Raw genomic sequence first — 6,882 nt, 5'->3', positions numbered from 1 at the left:
TAAAGAAATAAAGAAATAAAGAAATAAAGAAATAAAGAAATAAAGAAATAAAGAAATAAAGAAATAAAGAAATAAAGAAGTAAAGAAATAAAGAAATAAAGAAATAAAGAAATAAAGAAATAAAGAAATAAAGAAATAAAGAAATAAAGAAATAAAGAAATAAAGAAATAAAGAAATAAAGAAATGTCTAAAGATGTGTTTAGACATGATAAGTAGACAAACAATAAATATGTTCTATTTATGGGCTGCAATAAACATGGCAGGGGACAACATAAGTGGCAACCACAGATAAGTACGATTGCAGTGGTCTATTGCCGAAGTGTTAAGAGATATGATCACGCGGGAGGTGATTAGCGCAGTCATAGGTCACATATATAGATTTAAGATAAATCTCAGCTGCATTGACCAACGCAGACTGCAGCGTCTTACAAGCGCTGCATTATATAATTAGATGATAAGAACCTATGTAAGAATGAATAAAAGGCGATGCCCTCGCAGTAGCGAGTCAGTTAGATTCAAACACCCGAATTGAACTCATTAAGTGTACGCATTAGTTTATAGTGTGAACATTTTGGTCCTTCGAGAAATTCTGTTGTTTTCCCCCACCAGTGGTAAGAAACAAGGAAGAAGAAACCAGCGCCTTAAAAGTAAAAAGAGCAAGGTTATTCGAGTGATTCTGTTGTTTCCCCCACCAGTGGTAAGAAACACAGAATAAAAGACCACGCCTTAAAGTACTAGGACTATAAGGTGAAACATTGTGTTCTTGCTTTTCTTTGGCTGATCAATCAGCTGTGAGTCGAGGCACAGCTAGGTCAACTGGGCGACCAATCAAAAAATCCTCCAACGGATCACGCCAAAGAATACAAGCAGAAAGTACAAGTCACAGTGATTGTTTTCCCAAGATGTTGTCGGAAAGATCTGTGAAATTGATGCAAGACCAAGGAGTGCTGCAGAACAAAATACTGCAAGCCATCAAGGACAAGGCATCTATACCAGCAATAGAAGCATTGGTAGACCAATTTACTACTAACAACAATGCACTGGTAAAATTGGGAGTTGGCGATCATCAATATTTTAATGATAAAATATTTATTAAAACTATGGATGCTGTCAAGGCCTACAAGGATTCGCAATTAAAGGTAGAAACACTTGAAGAGGTAAATATACCAAGTGGATCAAAATTATCAGATTCCGCATCAGCTCGGAGCTCCAGTCCAGTTGATAATCTGGTTCAACTGGTGGACAGAAGAGCGGACAGGGTGAGGCAACAGATAAGCCTAATATACGAAACCCTGGATAGTTCAAGTGAGATTGAACTAGTCAAGCAGCTGGCAATGATGAAAAGTCATTGGTCCAACGTGACGGACACACTGAAACTGCTTGAAAACAAGTATGGCAGAACTGCCTTTGATCAAGATGAGGCAGACATTCTGCAATCTGATGTTGCCGCACTAGAGATGGTACTTCAGAGGAAGTTGGAACAGTTTAAAAGTTCCAACTACGACGTGCCAGAACTCCCAAAAGTGGACCTTCCAACGTTCAATGGAAATGCGAAGGAATGGCCAACATTTTACGAGCTGTTCTCTGAACTAATAGACAGCAGGAAGGATCTCAGCAACACAAGGAAGCTGGGATATTTAAGAGCCTGCTTAAAAGGAGAAGCTCAAATGGTGGTTAGCCATTTGATAACGGGATCAGCGGCTAGCTATGCAGCAGCGTGGGAGCTTATCTGCAAACGCTATGAGAATAGCAGAAAAATATTCTCCCAACACTTCAACAAATTAATGGAACTGTAGTGCTTGCTGCCCCACGATGAGAAAAATTTAGGGAAGTTTTTGGATACTGCGACCGAGAGCATATTCATCATAAAGCAAAAAGGAAAAATAGGAAGCTCTGCTGACGTAATTTTAGCTGAAATTCTGCTGCGGAAATTTTCGCCAGAAGCCTTGCAGCTGTATGAACAGCATGTAAAAAAGGCAAGAGCTATACAGTCCTTACAAGATGTACTAGAGTTTGTTGAGCAACAATACAACTCAGTAAATGCCATTACCAAAAATACCGCTCAGCTTGCTACAAGAAAAGTGCAAGTTAGATCGTGTGCCTTTTGCTCTAAGGATGGCCACGATATGATAAAGTGTCTCAAATTCAGAGCAAAATCAATCGAAAAAAGAAAAGAATTCGTTCAAAAGAACAGCATGTGCTTTAGATGCTTTGGAAAGCATAATGCTATCGATTGCAGAAAGAAAATTACATGCAATCGATGCTCCAAAAGACACAACAGCCTTCTTCATAAAGACACAAAACGCAGTATCAACAGCAATAGCCTTAAGCAAGGCCAAGACACACTATTGGCTACAGCTGTTGTTTTAGTGAAAAACAAAGCTGGAGGTTACAACGAGTTGAGGGCGCTTATTGACGGTGGATCCCAGAAGACGCTGATTTCAGAGGAAGCAGCACAAATATTAAGGATTCCCAGAGTAAGAAGTACTATAGAGGTCGAAGGTATCTCCCAGACTACTCAATTATCAAAAAATAGTGTCCACCTGACGATCAAACCAAAAATTCCAAGCAGCTTCAAAGTATCAACGGAAGCATTGGTTTTACCAACACTCCATAGAGCCCTTCCCAGCAAAAAGTTTGATATTGATATCAACAAAGAGTGGAAGGGCTACAGGCTAGCAGATCCACGATTCAACGAGCCAAGCAGAATTGACATGGTGATAGGTGTGGATCTATTTCCCCTGATTATGATGGAAAAAATAAAAACCGTGAATGGAATCTTGGGACAAAAAACCAAATTTGGATGGATTGTGTCCGGAAAGATAACTCGAGCAGCAAAGCACAAAATTATAAGTGCCACTACAACAATAAATCTAAAGGACCTGGATCGCTTTTGGGAATTGGAAGATGAAGCCGATGAGACAATTACAGACAATGCAGAATGCGAAAGAAAATTCCAAGAAACAACTGTCATCAACGAGGAAGGCAGATTTGTGGTGTCAATTCCTTTCCGCCAAGAGGCAAAGCTGGGGGACTCTCGCAAACAGGCAATGGCAAGGCTCATGCAAATGGAAAAGAAGTTTCAAAGAAACCCAAAAAACTGGGCTGCATACAACGAATTCATGAACGAATACCTTAAGATGGGACATATGGAATCTGTAAAGGCAACGGGTTAAGGTAAATACTATTTACCCCATCAAGCAATCATCAGGCCTGGAAGCTTAACTACGAAGCTACGAGTAGTTTTTGACGCATCCGCAAAACGACAAATGGACTAAGCCTAAATGACGGTTTTATAGCTGGTCCTAAGATTCAAAAGGATATATTCGATATTCTAATTAAATGGCGCAAGTGGCACTTTATCCCCCCGGGAAGCCCCCACATGGGAGGTTTATGGGAAGCCGGTGTAAAATCAGTGAAGTATCACCTTAAACGAGTTATTGGTGAAAACAGCTTTACATATGAAGAATTTGCATCGCTGCTATGTCAAATCGAAGCAGTACTAAACTCGCGCCCATTAGTCACTGTAAGGAGCGAAAACGATGGTGAGGAAATATTAACGCCGGGTCATTTTCTGGTGGGAAGACCTCTAATTGGAGCTCCTGAACATTTTGACGAAAGTAAGACAATAAGCTCTTTGGATAGATGGAAGCTTATTCAACGCATCAGAGGTGATTTTTGGAAGAAATGGAAAGAGGAGTATCTGGTGTCATTGCAACAGCGAACCAAATGGCGCCAGGTAAAGCCAAATCTGAAGAAGCGACAGTTGGTTCTTATAAAACATGAGAACACTCACCCTGCAAGATGGCCAATGGGAAGAATCATTAGTACGACTAAAGGACAAGATGATAAAATCCGGGTAGTCACGGTTAAAACAAGCGATGGGGAAGTAAAAAGATCGCTAAACATGATCTGTCAACTTCCTGTTAGCGAAGCAAAACCAGCTGGAGCTGCAACGCCATCTATAACGGAGTCAATGCAGCTACGCAAGGACAAGAAGCTTAGGCAGCAAATTCCAAAAGGCAAAAGGAATGGCACTGGAAGCATAGCTACTGTGCTATGCTGTTTATTGATGTTGCAAGCTACACCTGCGACAAGAAATTCGGAAGAAATTCCCAAAGAACTTGGGAAAATTTACGACATCGAAGCAAAAGCTGCAGTTATGGTGAACAAAATTGGTTAAATTGAAGTCGCTACATCCAGTTGGCAATTATTGTTTTATTATGACATGCAAGCCTATTTTGATGTCAAAAAACAATCAGAGGACTTCCTGAAAAAATCCCGCCTGGTTTGCAAAAAAACGGAAGGACTACTGCGATTTCTTCGGCACGATAATACGGACAAAAATTGACAACATAAAAGAAACAGACAAAATACTACGGCAACCGAAAGAAAAGGTTTATACTGTTCTTTGATATCGGAAATGCAAATAGAATACAGGAAAATATGCAAACGATCATAAAAAACGAAAAACATCTAATGGAATATGTTGACAATCAGACCTCGGTCATCAATGCCACGGAAGAATTAGTAAGAGCAACTACGATAGAAGCAAACCGGAATTTGGGAAAACTGACCCAACAAGTCAATATTATTGCAGAAACCATGAAGGAGCACTTTATGGTATATAAGGAGTCAATTAAATTCCTTATGTTATCAAATCAAGTGCGAAACTGGATTGAAGAGGTAGAAAGCCTACAAGCAACAGCGATCTCAATGGTAACGGACATTAGTGAAGGAAGAATTCATCCTACACTAATTGCGCCTAACAAAATGCTGGAGGAGCTCGAAAAAGTTAAGCAAAAATTAGGACGAAAACAAATGCTACCGGGAGGAAATTCAGTTATACAATTACCACTGATCTATAAACTGATGAAGGCACAAGCTATGTTGAAGGATAATGTCCTATTCATTGAAGCAAAATTGCCGATATACAACAATAAGGAAACGGATCTCTTTGAAGTAATCCCAATACCACTGTGGACAAACGGAACAAAGCTTATTCCGAAATTGAATTCTAAATATTTTGCGATCAATACAGACATAAACGCATATCACCTAATGTCTGAAATGGAAATTAACCAATGCAGACAAGAGGATTCGACAACATGGCTTTGCGAAAATAATTGGGCATGGAAAAACGCGGATGATCACTCTTGCGAAATATCTCCATTGAATCCAAGCAAGGCACACTCATGCGAAATGATGGAATTCCAAGGCAATTCGTTCATCAAAGAGATAAGTGGATCCAACCGTTGGCTATTTAGACTGTTTCGGAATACAACAGCTAATATAAGATGCAACGAACAGCATCAAGTTATAAGACTGCCCAATCAAGGCATTATACAACTACCTGCAGGATGCACAGCAATATTAGGGGATACAACAATAATTACTCCTCAAAAAGTAATTTCGACAGCGTCTGAAATGTCTATCTTTCCCAGTTTACGAATTATAGATGACAAGGAGACATGGAACGTGGTCCCGCTGAAGCACTTGATTGTCAACAACACTAATGAACTACAAAATCTTCAAATGCGCATCAAGACTCTGAAAAATAACAAAGTACACATTGATGACTTGATTTTCCAAACGGCAAGCGGACACTCGGCTCTAATTATAATTATAATGGTCTTTTATATCCGGAGACAACGCATAAATGAGAGACAACTACTGGCCGTACACTTTTCCCCCCCGGAGAATGTCTAAAGATGTGTTTAGACATGATAAGTAGACAAACTATAAATATGTTCTATTTATGGGCTGCAATAAACATGGCAGGGGACAACATAAGTGGCATCCACAGATAAGTACGATTGCAGTGGTCTATTGCCGAAGTGTTAAGAGATATGATCACGCGGGAGGTGATTAGCGCAGTCATAGGTCACATATATAGATTTAAGATAAATCTCAGCTGCATTGACCAACGCAGACTGCAGCGTCTTACAAGCGCTGCATTATATAATTAGATGATAAGAACCTATGTAAGAATGAATAAAAGGCGATGCCCTCGCAGTAGCGAGTCAGTTAGATTCAAACACCCGAATTGAACTCATTAAGTGTACGCATTAGTTTATAGTGTGAACATAGTCAAATTTAGTGTTGGAGATTTTGTGTTGCTTAATAACCAAACCAAACTAAATTAGATGCTAAATATAGAGGCCCATTTGAGATTATAGATGTATTAGAGAACGACAGATATTATTTTAAGGGTAAGAGTAGGTATGCAAATGAAAGGATAAGAAAACTGCCAAATGGGCAGGTGCCAAGCTAGCTGGAGATCGATGCTAGCCCGCCAGATGAAACTGTTGAAATAGACAGTATATACCTGACCCAAGAGTGGAATTGTGAAAATGTTGTTATTCGAAATGAAAATGAGAAATGAAAACGAGAAATGAAAATGGAAAATGAAACGAGAAAAGAAAATGAGAATACAATGAGAAAAGAGAATGAAGAAATTTTGAAAATTTTAAGAAAAGTTAAAAGAAAAAAATAAAAGAATAGTTTAATTTAAAACATGAAAAGTTAATAGAAATAATTGAAGATGGATTTAAATTGAAAGATGAATAAAATAATTAAGAATTTAAAGTACTAAGATGAATAATGAAGTAGTAAGAAGAATACTGAAGATTAAGTTAATGGAAAATAAAGTTTTAGTGATAATACACTTACCCTATAATAAGTTGATTGTCACATTAAAATTAGAACTGAAGTTCGAATCAATGTGTGTACATTTGTGATTCGTTATAGAGCGTAGCCCATGAACGAGGTCGTGTAATTTATCAGAATGTCCGTGTCGGAGCGGGAAATTTTATTTGATAGACGGGCAGACTGCCAGATCGACTTGGCTATTGAATATCAAGAATATGTATACTTTATATA

This window comes from Drosophila santomea, unplaced genomic scaffold, assembly GCF_016746245.2.
Source record: "Drosophila santomea strain STO CAGO 1482 unplaced genomic scaffold, Prin_Dsan_1.1 Segkk79_quiver_pilon_misjoin1_scaf, whole genome shotgun sequence".
In the NCBI taxonomy this organism is placed as follows: Eukaryota; Metazoa; Arthropoda; class Insecta; order Diptera; family Drosophilidae; genus Drosophila; species Drosophila santomea.
This window is presented reverse-complemented; position numbering follows the sequence as displayed.